At 41.4% G+C, this 20,220-nt stretch overlaps 1 protein-coding gene and 1 long non-coding RNA gene across 6 annotated transcripts in view; one reads left to right on the top strand and one right to left on the bottom strand.

Moving 5' to 3' along the window:
* Positions 1-20,220, bottom strand: part of LHPP (phospholysine phosphohistidine inorganic pyrophosphate phosphatase) — a 150,580-nt gene that overhangs the window by 79,470 nt on the left and 50,890 nt on the right. The gene's annotated exons all lie outside the window — the stretch shown is intronic.
* Positions 6,533-18,380, top strand: LOC143843634 (uncharacterized). Its single transcript, XR_013233627.1, has 3 exons — positions 6,533-6,756; positions 14,070-14,289; positions 16,271-18,380. It is a non-coding gene; the product is annotated as an uncharacterized LOC143843634 (long non-coding RNA).

Below are 20,220 nucleotides of genomic sequence, written 5' to 3'. Positions count from 1 at the left end.
AGTCTGTACAGAACTATCACACAGGACACCTGATATTTTCACTAAGTTTCTGACATTCATACCAAATATACAAGCACAGAAACTGTCATCCTAAGCTCACCAATGAATCACATCTGAGACAAAGTAGTAGGGCCAATTTATCTATGTAGCACATGTAGCATGTGCTACTGGCCCTGTGCTTCCAGGAGCCCCAAGTGGTGCCTCCCCCCATGGATTAAGGTCGCAGCCTCTCTCCTCCCCCCCTTTCCCTCTTTAAGGACACTCGGAGTGACACCCCTTTCCTCTAGAGGGGCCCCTGCACACCCAGTCTGGCTGCTCTGCTAGGGCCCCACAATTCCTAAAACAGCATAACAAATATGTTGGAAATGGTTGGGGGAGACAATATTGTCTTTTTAAAATGTGATATGCTGCTTTCAGGATCATATGGTTAACAAGTAGAAGATAACATTCTAACTAATGACAGCAGATGTTTCTTGCATCAAGCTTTCACTGCATTCCTGAAGCCAATGAGAATTGCGTACTATCACTGCTATCGAGTGTCTCTGCTCTAGGGACGGCGACTATAAAATAACCCATTCCTCAACAAAAGAGATATACAAGGAGAATACATTTTGAATATTTTTTTTCTGAGATCTGGACCCCCTAACTCTTTTTCCTGTCTTCCTAACTCACTTCTCATGTTTGCTTTTACTCAGCTCTGAGACCAACAGTTAAGTTACAAAAGCCATGTAATTCATCAATCAATCTTTATTCCATTAGCAAAGAAAGCCATAGTAACTATACAGAGTAAAATGTAAATGTTCAACAGGATAAAATTTGAAACAAATAATAAAGAATTGGACATTTTTACTGAAAGTGCTACAATTCAAAGTCATCATTAAAATATATCTAATAATAAAAGGAAACTATACGGGCCAGACAAATTACAAATGACAAGTAACCCAGAGTGGTGTAGTCATGGGCCAGACATACTTTAGTTAGCACACCCCATCATCTTTTTATCCTTTATGACAGCAGCAGCAAATCTTGCCATTTGGAAAGTAACAAATTTGTCCCTATCTGCCAATAATATGACTAATTTCTCCTGATCTGGGAAGCTTCCTGGGAAGCATGATATTATGGTTCACAAAAATCTATTATATTCAGCCTCATATCTCAGGCATGGGAATGTGATGTGGGACATGTCCTCAATACACTTTTGATCATAAGAGCAGACTCCTTTCCAATATGAGACACCATTAAAATAGCCTTTCAAGACTGCAAGTGGTAAAATATGGAAGTGTGCCTCGATAAAGACTTTTCTATATTTGCAATTCTTTAAATTGGTAAAGTATGCTAGAAGAAGCAGGGGAAAAGAAGATAGCTGTCTATAAAGCATAGAGATTCTCAACTTTAAGCACTCTGTTTGAGCACTGTGGTCCAGCCTTTTTCTATTTTTTGCCCATGGAGTAACCCCTGAAAAAATCTTCAGGCATTGGGTAATCCTTTGAAGTCTGTGCACTGGATTCAGGTATAGTAGTTCTCGGCTAGGGATGCAAGCATCCAGGTGGGACCTGGGGATCCCCTGGAATTACAGCTCATCCTCAAACTACAAAGATCAGTATCCATGGAGAAAATGCCTGCTTAGGAGGGTAGACTCTATGGCATTGGACACAGTCCTCTCCTGTTTGAATATCTGAACCCCTCCACTTGCAACAGCCTTTCTCCAGACATTTTATGCTGACAGGGCATTGGGAAGAAATTCTGAGAGGGGGGCAATGGGTGAAGCCAATGAAGGGAGTGCAGCAGATTCAGCTCTTCCCTCCCATACCTTTCCTACTGTGTGTGACTTCAACAAGGCCACTGCTGATGAGACAGATGAGAAGAAAGCCACATTGTCCTCCTGACTCCTCCCTGGAATGGTTTTATACACACACACACAGACACACATCACATATAGACACTTTTGAGTAAGTCCTCTGGGGCTCTGGAGTAACACTGTTTGAGAATGACTGCTCTGGTCTAACAATCTTTGTTTTATGAGCAGTTTCGCTTCTTAAAATCCAAAGGTCCTCAAATATTCTGAGAAGTCAAGGCCAGCCACTAATCTCAATACAAAACTACACCATGATTTACTGTTCATTTCTCTATACTAGAGATGGGCATGAATCCAATTTCCGCATGAGAATGCCCCAGTTTATTCCTCAACTGAGATTTGGAGAAGGCACCTCCTCCAAACATTTCACGGAACTATGTCCAGTTCAGCAGTTTGGCTGGCCGCCATTTTAGGCTGACAGCAACTGGGTGAGCATCCCCACTGAAGTTATCTCCTTCGATTCAAAGAATGGAAGCAAGTGATTTCAGAGTTCCAGATCTCCTGATGTTGATGTTCCATCCAAAATCGGCATCTCCTTTATCAGTAATGATGATAAGCCTAAATCAAGCTCCCATTTCATAATACCAATAAAAATTCTGCAGAAAGTCACAAATTGGATATACTACTTTGCCTTCAACTTATTGCTAATGCAAACTCCCAAACGGAGCCAGAGAACATTAAGCTTATTAGCAAAGTCAATTTGAACGCACAGAGCGCTGTAGACTGTATTTGCATGAACTCTGTTTCAGTCTGCACAGTTTTATAGTGTTTTTTTATGGCTCTTAGTTGAACAGCCGAAGATTCGAGCAAATGTAGAGGACAATGTTATAATTGGAATAGCAGCATGTGGCATTGTAAGCTAGAGAATCCAGAACAGCAAAGCTGCTTAATTGAGTTTCCATCAGGTCCAGTTGTTCAGATTAATCCAGGAAGCATCTGTCTGGCTGAGTGCGTGCCCTGCGTCGCTGAATATGGGTAAGATCTTAAATCATTTTACACACAGCATCCCACAGCTTCCTTTCAATTGTCCTTTTATATAACAAGCTGTGCTCTGGCATCAGCAAATCCCTTGACAATCACCATATTAGTACACAAGTGCAAAAGGCCAAAAGAGTCATGTCTGGGCTAAATATTGCCTAATACTGGGCTAATATCACCAAGGACACACACATGATCTTCTCTTCAACAATGTCTATTCTGGTATATTCTAGTATCAACACGGTTTTAGAGAAATCTCATTCATTTACACTAATAACAGTACTATCTATAGTGACATGTTGAGATATGGCTGGAGATGGGAACAGAGTTTTGTGCATGGGAATCAATTCTTGAATTGAGCTTCCTGATAAGAAACCAATGAGAAAAAGCTGTGGTTTGTTCTTGCTGAACTTTCAAATATGCACTCTGAGTTTTCAAAGTACCTTATGGGGAAACATGCAAAACGTCTGGATTTGCATACTGAATAGCTGCATTAAAAAAAAAAGCTAGTGAAAAGAATGACAGGGATACTTCAGAGCAACTACAGACTTTGCATGGACTATACACAACCAGCAAAGATTATTTTTTATTTATTCAAAGAAGATAAAACATAACAGAAGTAAAAATGAAAAACCTAAACCATGCACCCCCATTGGCTGTAATGGGGTCATTCATCTTCAACTAAATGGGTGATGGTACAGTGACCCTTTTGATCAGTATGGCTAAGCGTTTTTTTCATGGCCCATGACAGATATTCTTTCTATCTCATTCCATTCAAAGAAATGCAGAACTCTATTAACCAGACAAGGCTTTTAGCATTGTACTTACCCGCCTTGAACAAGTGGCTAATGTCCCCAGCACAGGCTGCAACTGACATTATAGCCAGTGGAGAGCTTGGTGCATAAATGTTTTGTCTCCCTTTAAGGCAGAAGGGGAGGATTCCCCATACCTTGGAAAGGTAATCAGCACTGGGCATGCAGCAGTTTGTCTTCTTAGCTGTGGCTACCCATTCGGACACATGTGATGGAGCCTACTCTTACACTCTCCTGACTAGTTTCACAGGTCAAGTGGGAACTATTATTTGTTTAGAAAATTTATATGCTACTTTTACAGAATTTGCCGGAGGAATACATTTCAGAGAATATTTTCCCCAAGGTCAATTGGGAGTATAATTATAGATCAATTCATCTCTATCACCATCTCACCTAGATTTGTGAGGTTCATATATGCATACAGGGAGGCGGGGGGGGGGGGGGCGTTTGAGAAAAAAGATTTCCACACATATTTTTTTCAATTATAGGGACAAGAAGATTTGTCCCTCCTTGTGGATGATATAGCTCCAGATGGTTTCCCTTTTAAACAGAAACAGAGGTTGCTCTAGCACAGGGGTAGTCAAACTGCGGCCCTCCAGATGTCCATGGACTACAATTCCCATGAGCTCATGGGAATTGTAGTCCATGGACATCTGGAGGGCCGCAGTTTGACTACCCCTGCTCTAGCACCTCTCCTTAACATGAGTTGGGATTAAGGTCAGGTGACCAGTAGTGGGTTATGGAATGGCAAAATTTCAGACACTAACTGCAGCGCTGTGCCAAATAGTGCTGGCTAAGTTGAGACCATTTATCCCAAGAGCTATGAAAATAAAGAGTGCCCTCTACCATTCCTTTTAATGAGACACAGGGGTTAACGGTAGGAAGCCTTCCTTTTCTCTGGAATCTGAGGTCTCTCAAATAATTTGAAGTGACTGCTTCATGGTGAATTTGGTAATGGTGCCACACAGCACCTCTGCTTGTCATGGGCTTTCTGAATGGCAGGTGACAAGGCAAATTCTAACTATGCTTTCCTTGAATTAGAGAATCTCTGCAACCATGAACTGATTCATGATCCACCTACACCTCACAACACTTGTGCAAAAACGAAGGGCAAGGATAAGGACAAAATTATTCACAAGGACAAAATTGCACGGTTATTTTCCTACTGCTTCTTCCCACAGCAAATCTAGGACTTGCAGCTTAATGACTGAAAGATCAGATGTGTCTGTTACTTTATTAATCCCATTTGGTTTGTACATTGTGTCTTCTAATATGGTACTCTGGTCTAAATCCATTCACTTCATCTCTGCAAAGTATTACACTGTTAATTTCCTAACTGTACACTCCCAATTCATTTCCCAAGACCCCTGTGAAAATACCCAGAAAATATGACAGATTCTGTGGATAAAAAAGAATTTAGGCTGTTAAAATCAACACAACTAGGTTTCAGACTGAATAATACAAACAATTCCAGAGTTTAGAGATAAACAGACTATAAATCTAGAAGAAATGAGATAGGCAACTATATTTTTAATTTCCATTCCAAGATATCTGTGATTATTAAAGCTGTTGCATTGCACATAAATGTTATATAGGCTGAAAACAAAGACCTTGATTCCTTTTGCCACCAAATACAAGCTATGGTCTGATTAGCAACAGTAAGAACAAATCAGTTTGTCATTTTGCCTATTTTTTGCCATTCGTATCATCTTTACTTTATGCTTTAGCTCTGCAATTAATGGAAGAGGGGTTGCTATAGAATACTCAGCTTGTACTGGGTCTGCTCAACAGTTCATAACAGTGACAAATGAAACATTCTGCTTTCTCAGCAGCTTGCCTAACTATGATGTATACAATGTGTTCCAGATGGGAAACTGCCTTTGGCTCCAGATGCACTTGGTGGGATGCTGCTTTCAGATCTAACTAAGTCACCATATTTATTGTCAGTTTAGAATCTGACTTCAGTCACTATTACCTTTTCACCATTGACAAATGTTGTCCCTGCAAGAAATGTGCAAAATCCATTCCAGAAGACTAAAAGCTAAGGCCCAGAACCAATGTATAGGAGAAAGGCATCATTTCTTAATTTACATGTTGTTATACTGTGCCTTTCCATATCTTATTACACGTAGTTAAATAGCAGGTTACCTCATCCTGAAAACCATTACCATTAAATACAACCATCAAATGCGGAATGGGAAAAATACACACAACTCAATTTATATCCCAAAACCTACAGCATCTTTGAGATTCTATTGTTAGTTTTAGAAAATCAGTAGATGATGAAGAATGATAACTCTAAATGTCTTCCGGACAATGTCAGAAGGTAGGAAATAAATTTGGAAATAATATGTGGCAAGGCACGTATCTTTTTTCTAACAAAAGCAAAATTCCACCATCCAGAGAATCTAAGAATAAAAGACTCTTGGGTCACAAACCAGGGATCTCAGGAAATAGGTTAGACAAGTCAGAAGAAAAGGTGATTCCTCCTTCCTGCAAAAGCAGTAAGTGAAAAGGCTTTTTAAATTTTGTGAATCAAGAAGGCAGGAAAATGGAATCTTTATTGGAACTGTTTAAAAAAGCAAAACAGGAAAAAATAACAAGCTGTGACTCAGGAATACAGCTCATCTCATCTGCAGTGGAAACTATTCATTTCTGTCACTTCTGTTAATGTGCCATGAAACAGAGAGCTTGTGATACTGGAGATGACCTACTGTGGAAGTGCTATATTAAAAAGTCACTTTACTTCATCTGCAAAGGCTTATACTTTTCACACAATTACTCTTGCTATGATGGCCTAATAAAAGTTAGCGAGAAATAAAAATTGAAATTAAGACAAAATCCCTTTTTTCTCTGTTGTAAAGAGAGGATTCATGTGGTTTCCTCAACACAGAGAAAGCCCATATCAACAACACCACCCCAGGAATTAGATACACCCCCACCAACAAGCAAGGAAGTGTCACTTTGCTCTGATATTAATCTCTTGCCAATTTAGGACTGCTTAAAAGGTCTGAGAACAGCTGCTATGTTGAATCCTATATCATAGCCTAGTAAGCATAATCTAACCTGCTCCTCCATGGCAGTAGTTTTCAAACTGGGTTCCTCGGAACTGTAAGTTGCCTTGAAATTTGTGAAATTGTTTAGTGAGGGTCAATCTAAATGTGTTGTTGGCATAGTTGTGTTTTAAATTGGGGTCAACTCTTCACTCTGTTGGGGGGTGGGGTTGCAGCTACAAAAGTCAGATTGGGTAGACGGTGGGGCATCCAGGGGATTTATCAGTAAACGAATCAGTGTAGAAAGTTTTCCCTCAATGCAAGAAATCTGACCAAACAGTGCTCCATGGTAACTGGATATCATCCATTATGACCGATTTATCCATGCCATCAAATTTGCACTAGCATATGCAAGCATTAGCAAGAGCCCTTGTAAATACAAGATCTTCCTCAATTCAAGGCATACTAAGTAAAAAAAACAACAGATTTTACTATCAGCCAAATTATACCCTAAGTAGTGACTTACAAAGCGAATCAATATTTATGTTTGGTTGAAGTGTTGGATGAGCTTCAGAGTGTAATACAGTACAGAGTAGATGAACATGCATTGCTTGATTTAGTCCAAAGGCAATAAAAATAATTGCCTGATGTGCTCATATCCTGCAGTTAAAAAGAGGCCGAGGCCAGTTCTGCATCCACATGGCTGAGCAGGGAGAAATCAGGGTGTGAAAGGTAGAGCAAAGCACATCCAACACACTCTATAGCAATAATCGTGTTGAAAGATCTATCCTGGAATGCCCTGGCTAATACAGCATTAATGCATTATTTTTCTTAGGGCTAGCTCTTTTCTTCTTGAGCCTTTAAAGTAGGCTTTCTCAACCAGGGTTTCATGAAAACCTGGTGTTTCTTCACGGCTCTGGAAGTGTTTCCAGAATGGGTGGAAAACAATTTTTATATACACACACACACACACACACACACTAGGGGCAAAGCCCATTGCATTCAGGAATACAACAGGCGCTAGATTGTGGGGGTTGGAAGAACTCTGCAGATGGCCTCTCCATCCCTCCAGGTCCTGGAAAGGCTGCAGGCTGCTGGGAACTCACCGGCAAGGGCGGCTCTCACACAGCAGGGAACTGCAGCCACCAAGCATCGAAGGGAAGTGCAAGGAAGAGGGGGTGGTCAGGGGTCGGGGACGGAAGGCAAATGCCTTGTCACTGGACAGACAGGCAAGTGGGTTGGAGGAGGAGGCACTCAGGGGCGGGACAGCTGCCCTGAGTGGATGTTAAGTGCTTAGCATTTAATCCATGAGACCAGCTCCTCTTCCAAGGCCTTACCAGAAATATATAGTGGAACAGATATTCTAAATTTGTTAAATGTTTGCCAAATGATATGACCATATAAGGTCATGTTGACCCACCCTCCTCTCCCAAAATGGCCTATGTTGGGCCTGGAGGAGATGGGAAGAGGAGGGGCCCAGGGCGGGCATGTACACGGCTATGCTTCCCAGCCATATTCTGCATGATTGTGCCACTTTTGGGGTTTCTCGAAGCCTGAAGAATGCTACAGGGGTTTCTCAACAGTTAAAAAGTTGAGAAATGTTGCTTTAAAGATTCCACTGTTGTCTGAGGCTCTAATTCACATGATGGAAGTTACCACTGCTGAAGTCTATCCATTTTCCTTGGCCAGGAAAAGAATATTAAAGAAGTAGCCATGTTAACGTACCCTTCAGCTGAAGAATCTGGGACAGTCCATGGCTCTTTAGCAGACTGTTTAGGAAACTTTTATGATCTTTCACTGCTGGCAGGAATCAAAGATACCAGGACTAAATAGTCTTACCATAATATTTAGTGAAAATTTCAATTTGCTTACTTGTTTCTTTCCTGTCTTGCATTCCTGCACCTTTTCTTATTCATAGCCACTGAAAATACATGGTATGATCATTAGCTGACACAACTAATAACTCACTTTTCAGAAAAGCATCGTTTTGAAAGGTTTTCCAACTTCCCTTCCAGATGATGTAATTCTCAGGCAGATGTCAAACTTGGTTACAACTGCAAATTGTCCACTGCAGAGTTGGACAGGCCCTTTTAAACATTCTCCTATTTTTAGGCCTGAATTCAGTTCCCTGCAGCCAATAGTTTAGCAGAAGCTAATATTATTCAACTGCAAAATGTCTTTCACAGTGTGAACAAAGCTTCACTTTGTAACAGGTTACAGAGGCCCATGCAGCTGCTGCGCTTAGCTCTGTGCTCTGGCAGTTCACGTGATGATGAGAAGTCCTTGAAGGTTCCACTGTCCATAAACTGCATTTCACAGTATGAATGAGGGCTCGAATTCAGAAAGACATGGACAAATTTTCAAATGGAGGCATTATACTCAGGGTAGTTCTCCAGGGTCACACAACACAGCATTCTTCATGTCATGTACCAGCTGGAAGCTGTCAACTTCTCACAGGCTCAAACATTAGTACCAGATTGCATATGACTTAGTGGCCAAAGTAGTTTTCAGGTCTGAAGGGATGGAATGACTAAAATAATCCTGTTGAATATTGAATGTCAGGAGGAGTAACATTTGTGCTGTGTTGCTGGGCCTTGTAACTGTACAACTACCTGTCATCGAACCAAGGTAGACAAGTAATATACAATCCCTCAAGTGGCCCAGGAGGGTACTGAGAGTCAATGAAAGAACTGCTCAATGACTATTGTTACTAAAAAGACATATTTGCTACATTTCTGCCTAATCAAAGCCACCAAAATGGCTAGTGGTTAAAACAAAGTACTATAAAATAGCAATCCCCAACCTGTGGGCCGTGGACCACATGTGGTCCTTCAACTAATTGGAGGTGGGCCCCAAAGGACGCCTTCTCCCCCCCCCCGGCCCTTTACTTCACCCCCCCCCGACCCTTTACAACATACTTCATTGTTGTGGCGTGTCTGTATCTTATTTTGAAGGGATGTTTAAACATTACCATAGCGATCAGAGAGCGTTAGGGCAGTGGTTGAGAGTAGAGGAGTAAACTACCCCCCCCCCGGGCCTCAGTAAAAGGCGTTGAGTGGTCCCCGGTGATAAAAAGGTTGGGGACCACTGCTGTAAAATACACCATGAAGACAATAAAAACCAACTGGAAAAGCAGATTAAAAAGTGATTAAAACATGAGGCAGGAAGGAGGGATGACTGAATGAATGGCAAAGAAAACAAAAAAGTAGTAGAGTAGTATGCTGAGATTTTATGTCTCGAAAATTAAAAGGGAAAAGATACTATTGCATTCACATACAAAATAACAGAGCTCCTTCTGCATATGGGAATCCTCTTTTCATATGGTATCAACTAGTATGAATACAAGCAAACATCTACATATAATACAAACTATTCCGAGAACTTACCTGAAAGTTATATACCCCCTGTGCTTCACTTAGCAGCAAATTTCTCTCAGAAGGATCCATTTTACAGCAAGAACAGACAACAATATCCTCCACAGCAGCACTGTTGATCACCATTAATTTTAGTTACAGGCAAAATGGATTTGCTACAGCCCAAGATACACATACCCAGCCAGTGTCTTCCTAATTATAGTAAACATTTACTTTCAGAAAGCACCTTGGCAGTTGTTTTCCCCTCTAGTTTTTATTAAGATTGGGCCAATTATTTCTGATAGTGTACAATCCTAGTAACTTTTCAGGCTTTCCCAGCAGTGAACTTCATCTTTTATTGATGCTTAATTCAGATCAGAAGATTTTTTTTCAGAGCACAAAATGTATAAGAGCTAATTGCTCAGCAAACTCTCAAAAACCTAATATATACACGGGAAGTTTACCAAAGTCCCCCCTGGTCCAAATTCTGTCCTGAGGAACTCACTGGATGACAACACCAGAGTTATTCCCAATTTCCAGATTTCATTATTTTTTTTTTGCAAAAGCTTGTTGATCCCACAAAGTAGAACAGCAAGTCCCACAACTGTCATATTTACAACAAAAGTAACATTTTAATCAGCCAGAGCTTTTTAAAAGAGCAGCGTTGTAATTTCGACATACAGGAATACGAGCAAAGTTTGACAAGACTCTTTGTCAAATAGCACATATAATAAAGTATTAACATTTCATACTGTCTAGCCAGATGGGATCCCAAGTTCACCATGTAATATGTTTATATATCTTTGTAGAAATGAATAGTCAGAGCCAGGAGAGTCATGATGGCTGTTCTCCAGAATTTTTTTTTAAAGTACACATTCTCAGTGGTGGGATACTAAGGAATCGAACTGGCAGGAAAGACTGTATGACTTTTGAGCTGTCTAATAATAATCTTTTGAATAAAAAACAATTGTAAACAATAAATCAAATCTTCAGTAAAGAATGATTTAGAAAAGTTGTAAACAATAATCATTATTTTTTCTTCTTCTTGGGCATCACTGGAGCAGAAATCTAAATGGTAAAACCCCCATTTAATAAATTTATTAACCTATTTATGCTGCATATATTGTCAGAAGACATTACTTGAGTTTTTATTTTTGTAAGTTTCCTGAGTGCAAGAGGCACCTTTTTTTCCAAATTACATGCATGCTGCACAATTTCTGAGACATTAGAATCTATAATCCCCCCCTTCCCAGTTCACTCCATGCATTCATCAATCACAGTTTATCACTCCCTTTACTCATAAAAGTCTCCATTCAGCTATGGTAGAATGACATCCCACCCACACTTAAAGATTGGCCTCAAATCTGTTGTGTTGTGATGGTCTTGGAAAGATTGCAGCGAGACCAAGGTGGTGACCATATGGAAAGGGAAAGTCTACATCTTCCCAGTCCCACCCACATCAGCATTATTGTCCCTGCTGCAATTGCCTGCGATGGTTACCCTGAAAGCATTCCTCACTTCTCAGATCACAAATTGAAAACCTTACATACCTTACTCATGAGTAAACATCCCTAGGGCAGAGGCTTTTCCTAGCTGCTCTGGATCCCAGAGGGCTGGCAGGGAGCCGTTTCTGAGCCTCCCACAGCTCCCCTCCAGAAAGTGCACAGAGACTGTGCCAGGAGGCAGCTTGCTCTGCCCCCCCCCCATGTCCTCTGAGTTGAAAGAGGCCAGGAGGCCAGGGCATCTTACTGGCAACTGAACATGTTCTGAGGCTGGCTCCTCTTTCACCTAACACGCTACTGAAACTGGCAGGAAGTTTGAGGCAGAGAGTGGACCACTTATTAGCAACTGCTGGCCGAGTGCTCTCTGCATCCAGAGAGGGGTGGTGGGCTCACACTCAAATGCACCTGTTTTCTCCATGGGGTCTGCTGCCTGGAGACCACTTGTAATTCCTGATGATCTCCAGACCTCCCCATGAGGTTCAAAAACAAAAGCTTGTTGATCCCACAAAGTAGAAGCCAAGAAACAAATTGATAATTAGCTGTGTGATAAAGTCTATTTATTAAAATAGACTTTATTGCACAGTCAATTATTGATTCTTTTTCTCAGCTTCCCTGGAGGTTGGCAACCCAGCTGGATGCACATGGAGGAGGCATCAAATCCAGCTCTTGAGATTAGAGTCTACCATTCTTTATGAAGAAGAAGAAGGTTTCTGTACCAGAAGGAGTCTCAAAGCGGCTTACAGTCGCCTTCCCTTTCCTCTCCCCACAACAGACACCCTGTGAGGTGGGTGAGGCTGAGAGAGCCCTGATATTCCTGTTCAGTCAGAAGAGTTTTCTCAGTAACATGGCAAGCCCAAAGTCTCCCAGCTGGTTGCATGTGGGGTAGTGCAGATTCAAACCCGGCTCGCCAGATTAGAAATTGGCATTCCCAACCACTACACCGAACTGGCTCTCACTACACCACACTGAATCTTACAACTGAGTTGAAATCAGGGCGAGAAGGATGTTGAAACCATGATTTATGCTTTTGCCATGTGGCCAGTATCCATGAAGGCCACAATCCAGACATGCCTCCTAGAGCCCAGTGCTTTGCTGGGTGCACCGGGCTTTTCATCTAGTTTAACTATATAAAAGTTTAGCATTTATAAATCCCTTCTCTAGGTCTCCAGGTTGAAAGCAGAAGAAAAACGATTTCTACATTTTCAGATCTGAAGAATAATTTTAGATGGTGTACTAGCCATGTTATCTAAGGGAGGGTATGCAATCAATAGGTTACTGCCCTCAAAATATTTTAACAAAAATATCCTCTTGTAAGTTTTAAGGTTAGATTTTATTTCATATACTAGAGCTAAATTCAAGGGCACCAACCCTTGAAGGGTACTCTTTCAACTTCCCTCCACCCCACCACCTTGTTCCCCCCTATGATCACCTCCAACTTCACAGGAGACAGTGGAAAATAAAAGTCAGATCTACACAAATCTTCATGATGTTTCACAGGCTTCATCTAGTCTATATACATGGATCAGATGTGATCATTGTTTTCCCAGGGCAGATTTGGGGAATATACTATGAAAGAATTCTGATGAGGTAGATCTTAACTCCCTGTTTTTTCACAGATGGGAAGAAACCCTCTACCATGGAAAGATCTTGAGGGTCCATGTAGAGTTTTACTCAAACCCAAAGAACAAATAAGAATGGATGTGTTATATTTTGAACATAGTTCAAAAATAACTGTATATTACATTATAATCCCAGCACATCTTCAATTAACTAGTTTAGGTTATGGACTGATAAAGTAATCTTGGGTTTCTTGTTAATACTCTGAGATTCAAAACTGTGTCACAGGGAAACATATATATTTAAGGCTGTAATATTTTGCAGACTTCTTAGTATATCAGCTTCATTTAAACTGACAGAATTTACTTTTGATTAAGATGGGATTAGAGTATAAGGCTATAGTCCTATATGAATTTATTCGATATTAAATTTCATGGAAATCAGTGAAACCCACGAGGAAATAAGCATACATGGAAAAGCAGCCAATCTGAATTCAGTTGATTTTTCCATTTCTATTAGCCAAGGCTAAATGCTACAAACTGAGAGGGGTGTAAATATGTTTAGTATTTAACTGCCAAGGGTTCAAGACTTGTAAGAATACCAATCATAAGCCTTCTTACACAGAAGCTTTAGCTTGCATGAGCTATACCTCCATCACCAGCTGGACCGAGGTGGACTATCACCGCTTGTTCTACTTGACCTCACAGCAGCATTTGACATAGTTGACCAGGAGCTTCTAGCTCACCGCCTCGCTGATGCCAGAATGTGGGAGACAGCCCTCCAATAGATGATCTCCTTCCTCTGGGGCTGGGGACGGAAGGTAGCAAATGGAGAGAAATAAACTGCTACGAACTCACATGTGGAATTACACAAGGCACAATCCTCTCTCCAATCTTATTTAATTTCTTTACATGCCCTCTTGCCCAGTTGATGCAGAGTTTTGGGCTTGGGTGCCATCAATATGTAGATGACACCCAGCTCTTCCTCCTGATGGATGGATGCCCTATTTCACCCCCCAGAATCCTTAGCCAGATGTCTGGAAGCAGTGACGGGATTGCTCAAGCAGAGTCATCTGAAGCTGAACCCTCCAAAGATAGAGGTCCTGTGACTGGGTTGAAAAAGTCCAAGCGAGGAAGCACAATTGCCCATCCTGGAAAGGGTGCAACTATCAGTAGCCGATTCCACTAGGAACTTGAGTGTGATTCTGGACACCTCCCTGTCCACAAAGGGACAGATCGTGTGAGTAGCACAGCTGGTGTTCTACCACTTGCACTAAGCCAGACTACTAGCACCCTTATTGGCTCCAAAATACCTAGCCACAGTGATCCATGTGATGGTCACCTCCAAACCTGACTTCCGCAACTCGCTCTATGCAGGCCTACACTTATCCCTTTACCCAGAAACTACAGCTGGTCCAGAATGAAGTGGCCAGGGTCCTTACAGGAACACTGTGGAGATCCCACATCCAGCCCATGCTGAAACAGCTGTACTGGTTACCAGTTGAATCTCAGATCAAGCTTATGGTCCTGGTACTCACCTTTAAGGTCTTACATGGGCTGGGCCCAGTGTACCTGAGGGACTGTCTCTCTGTATATACCCGACAAAGAGCTCTACGGTCTGCCACCTCCAACCAGCTGGTGATCTCTAGCTCCAGGGAAGCATATTGGACCTCAGCCAGGGCCAGAACTTCTCCATCCTGGCCCCCACCTGCTGGAATGAGCTCTCAGAAGAAGTCCAGGCCCTGTCGGAGCTAGTACAGTTCCACAGGGTCTACAAAATGGAGCTCTTCTGCCAGGCATTTGGTTGAGATCCAACAGAACAACAACTTCCACTGAGCCCCCAGAACCCCTCCCCTCACACAGATGTGCCCTTGGAGCAAACAAAATCACAACCTATGGGATTCAGTTAACTGTTAATGTTGCTGTTAATGTTTTATTTACAAAAATTCATTTTCACCAAATGTTACTTTTACTACCCTGGTTATCCTGCTGTAATTACCATGTTTTTACCTGTATTATGATTTTCATGTTTTTGTAAACCGCTCTGAGCCACAAGGGGATGGCGGTATATAAATATAATAAATAAATAAACAGCTGGAGCAACAAAACCAGAATCTAGAGGAGCACTGTGCCTTGCTCAACTTTGATCATCTCTCAGGCTAGATCTGTGGCTGTCTCAATCCTAGCATGACCAAAGGGTCATGGACAGATCTCTTTTCTATTATCTATATCCAACATTTCTTCCTGGTGGTTAACAGGAGGAGGTACAAAGCAACTGGTAGATAACACAACAATTAATGAGGTTGACAATGCAATCCAAAGCTAAATGATACCCTTCTAAAACCTATTGACTTAAGTGGATTAAGAAGTAGACTCTGCTTTCAAGCTGAGTAAAATATTTATACTACAAATGGAAACTGTTCTGATGAGATTATTGTATGGAAATAGTCTGTTACAGGGTGATACAGCAGAAATGCTTAACTATGAAATATTCTGCTTCAGAGTAGGGCACTGTAAAGAAAGCTCTTCCAGGCCAACAATTCTCCAATCTTTTTTATCCATTTAAGGGTAGAAAAAGTTTTGGATCTGAATGACAGTGATTGCTATGGGCAATAAAATGCATTGTGGCCACAATTAGATCTGAATAGCCTAATGTTATGGGCTGGCAAGCCACCAGTTACAGGGGCTTGTTCTTATTGGCAACAGATAAGAGTTGCTAAGATTTATGACAGTAATAGCTCTGGCCAACTGGAACCGTGAGGAATTGCACAGACTTCCCCTCCCAAGGCAATCCCTGCACACGCTCAGTCTTTTCTTTTTATTGCTTCCAAAATTGCTAGGAAAAATGGGTGCTATTATGTAGGAACTCATTTTATCTTCTCAAGCTTTCAAAACAATGACCCAAGGTCAAGCAATGCATTTGGTAGAGTCTTCTAGGGCCTGGCTAGACCGTGAGCCACCATATCTGAAGTCAAACCTGGAGCTAGGAAGGAGTTGAAACAGGCTCTGAGTATGGCAGACAGTAGATACCACTCTATTAATCTGGCAAAGGGTAAAAAGATCAGTTCCAGGTATTTATATTAAGTTTGGCCACTTCAGGTTTGGACTGTTGTTTAATAATACGTTTAATGCTTGTCCCATTATAATCTGATGATCATTCATGCTTGGAGCCAATTATTTTTTTGTCAAGATTTAACATTTTCGCTTTGGTTTCATCACAGCTTATCCCTTATTGAATTGTTCGTCAGTCTCTCTGCATGGCAGAATTGAAGAGATACTGCAAGATTTCCACTCAAGGACAAAACTTGAGGGAAGAACCACACAGTGAAGGAAGGAAATCTCTTGTGAAACCACAATTGCACAGCTGTCTCCAATGTTAATGCTTCTTAATCACCTTTCAGCAGCCCCTCCCAAGGCATCTTAAAGAAGGCAATCTCTGTAACTGCAGTGATACTAAGCAGTGCTGTTAAATAATGAGCTAGTAAATATTTGTGACACTGCAAGTCATGGGAGCAGACAAAAACGCTGCAATGTTTGATTATCTACTAGGACAATTCTCAGGTGGTTGTTAGCTGGCTTAGGACAGTGAAAATGGCTACCCCTAAAACAAGCCATCCTATCCTGTTTTAGAATGTATAATAAAAAGAAACAAATGAAAGAATTTTGGAATAGAACCCAAAGAGTCAGCTATGCATTATGTGCCTTAAATGTGCAAGAGGTCCCCCCCGCAGATCATATTGTGCTGAGATACACAGAAACTTTGGAGAGGCCTGCACAGAATGCCTTTCTTTTCATGTATTCATTCTAGTCACCCACACTGACTCATGAATAATGCATCTGTAGGGAAAGGAGAAATATAAATTGACTTGACAGGCAACCTGAATGAGCTAAAGTATCTCTCAAATTCATCTAGTCTACCAAGCCTACATAAAACTAAACAATGGGAAATGACACCAGCCAACTAAGCAGCTAGCTAGGGAAAAATTATCTGGGGCACAGATGGGAATGACAGGGTTCAACAAATAGGAAATAACAATGTGATTTACCTGGAACCCAAGTTGTGGTAACTATCCATATGCAATAATGCAATAACATTTATGAAGCCCAAATAATATACCATACATTCCTGATAAGTCCTCAATAAAGATTAGCTTAAATACAGTTTTCATCTTTTAAATCATAAGGGCCAATATGGCAGCTTTCTCAAGTCCTTCCAAAAAGCCTCCTGGCTTTAGTATTCTCAATCACATTCCCTTCATCAGGCAAAAAATGGAGATCGTCACTAGCTGACATAGATGAGCAGAGCAGCCATGTGAATACATACAGATGGCTGCCCAGTCACAACTCATTGAGGCCTCTCTGTTCATGATAACCTGAGCTCTGTTACAATTGTTCAGTCTTAAACGCTTCAAATTCTATCTACTCAAATTCTGTTAATCAATTACTTCTTGAAAACTGCATGAATGTTCTGGAAAATTATTTAAAAGTTTCTTTTGCCATCCTACATTCACCATGTCATATAGTTTTTTAAGCCTTTGGGGCAGGATTGCATCATTGTGTTATATATAAATACAATAGACTCTAGAAACAAAGTTCTTCAAATGCAATTGTACGATATTTCAACAATAAATTCCGCTCATCACATAGTAATCCCCCCTGCGCTCACTATACCCATCACAAATTCAGCTAATGAAAACAAAAGAATCTCTCTGATCTACCCTGTACCTCACTAGATAATCTCATTTTTGAAAGCGCTCGCAGAAGTTCAAAACCATGTGGTCAGATTATCCTATACCTAGAAATCAAAGTGATGACATTAATTTGAGGTCTTTCCTTCCTGTATGGTTCCTAAAATCCCTTGCCATCAGTGCTGCAAGCTATTTCTCCCAGAAACATTTTGAGTGATGTTGGGATCCCTACCAAAAGCTCAGGATGGAGCCCCAGAAACACTGCTATGTCTCACTAAGAGGTGGACTTCATGCAGCAGGTGGGAGCCATTACGGGAAGGTAGATCTTGATGGCTGCAAGTGGCAGTGATGGGAGCCTGTTCTTTTTTTTCTCCCTCCCTTGGTCAGGAGCAGGGCAGTGGGTGGTCAGGGCCTTCAGTATGGGGCACAGGGTAACAGCCCCTGATGCCTACTGGCTAAGGCCACCCCAGTTTCCCCATCTACACTGCGTAGTACACTGTAACTACCTAACTCAAGAAAATGGTACCTTCTGAATTCTATCCAAGCATTATCAGCACTCTGTTTTGAGCTCACACCTAAGTGTGACCCCTACAATGCAACCCTAAACAGAGTTCTACCCTTTTCAGTCAACTGAAGCCAGTGGTCTTAGAAGAGTGGAACTCTGTTGAGGATTGTACTGTTCCTCTTTCCCAGCAATGCAATTAGTCCACTGACATTATAGCTACTATTGGTTTAGAAAGAAAAACATTCTTACTTTCAGGACTGCTGAATGCTTGGCCCCCTGTTTTCAAATTATTAAAAGAAATAATAAAAGCAGCAGTTTTAAAAGAGACGTCGGTTTTATCTGCTCCTTAGTACCGTAAATGGGCTTATTAATCAATTGCATCCTGTAATGAAACCCCCAAGTCCCTGCAAATGGTGCTTCAATGACCAAATGTTACAGAGCCTTCATTGATAGCAATAATGCATCCTTTTAAAAAAAATAACAAGCCATTTTGCATGCTTGCTCAGAAATTCTTAAATCAAGATCAGGGTGAGAATAACACTGGATACCACGCTTATTCCGTTTCTCATCTGCTGCACAGAACAGCTCTGTGCTGTAAGCACAGAAAGCACACTAGCTCCTTCTGTCTGCAATCACTGGGGATGTAGGAGAATGAATGCCAAGGGAAAATGTAAAGACTCCTTGCCATGATGATCTGGGCTTCAGTGACCATGCTGGCCAGTTTCCTCTCCGGTGCTGTTTGATACAGCCCTCCTGAATATTTCATTCTGTTGCAGTGCAGAACTCTGTGGATGCTTTCTCCACGCCGGCCAAACTTTATACAACTTCTTAAAAAGCTCAGTCTGCATGCAGCCAAGCTATGTGCCATTTATATAGAAACAGCCATAAATACAAAATCTGGAGGCCTCCTCAGATTTGCTAAAAGCTGCACAATATGGTACATTTCACAGCTTTCCCAGATTTGATGGGGTGATGGTAGCAAGTACTTCTGCTGGGCATGTTATGTGTGTCCACTAATTTTGTTTAGTACGGCTCAGGAGTGCAATAATAACACACATTCAGTATAGATGGGGAGGAACTTGGTAAGGAGTTGCTACAGAAGACTGCACATCTCATTATGGGGGAAAAATACACCTTCCTCAAAAAGCGAAAACATTACAGTTGTGCAAGAGTTTATAGAGAGAGAATTTTATATGTTTTCTTTTTAAAAGATTAAAACATTCCACTTACATTGCAGACAAAGCACTCAAAACTTCATCCATGCTGAAGAACTTTATAACTGTCCCTGGGTATACTGGCCAAAGAACATTTAGCTAACAATCAAAAGAAGACTCAGTATGTTTAAACCAGACTTCCCCAAGTCCTAATCCAAAACAATTTTTTTAAAGAACCCATGCTTCCTGTCTTATTGTTCTCTGGAAGCCAACTGTAGCAACAGACCTAGACAGCCAAGACTGGCACTCAAATATTTTGTACAGGGATAATGCTGGGAGCAATCTTATGGACATTATGATAATGACACCTGAAGTAGACATGTTTTTCCAGATGATCTACAGTTCCATGAGGAAGTAGAAAAAGGCTGCCTCTGACATTCCTTAGAACCAGGCCGTTTAACTGAGAGCTCAAACCTAGCAGCTTGACTTTGACACAGAAACAAAATGGCAGGCTTTATAACTGCTACTAGTATCAAAGCCCATTAAAACAATGGGCTCTCTATTGTTTGGCCAATCTCCTCATGCTCCCCAGTGGGCAGGAGGCCTCAGAGCATGGCAGCCCAGCCAGGGGAGCTGGGCTGCCAAAGCTGGTGCTGCTCCTGCAGTGCCATGGAGCATGGCCAGCTGGCCACCTCCCACTCCCTGGCAGGCACTCCCCTTATACAAATTAGCTGGTCCACCCACAATCTGCATATGTATATTTTATAGACTGAGCTGCAAGTTTAGTCACGCTCATTCATTCCATTGCACAGAGCAACAGAATG

Source organism: Paroedura picta, chromosome 8, assembly GCF_049243985.1.
Source record: "Paroedura picta isolate Pp20150507F chromosome 8, Ppicta_v3.0, whole genome shotgun sequence".
In the NCBI taxonomy this organism is placed as follows: Eukaryota; Metazoa; Chordata; class Lepidosauria; order Squamata; family Gekkonidae; genus Paroedura; species Paroedura picta.
The sequence above is the reverse complement of the archived record's forward strand: the minus strand, read 5'-3'. Positions and strand labels throughout refer to the sequence as shown.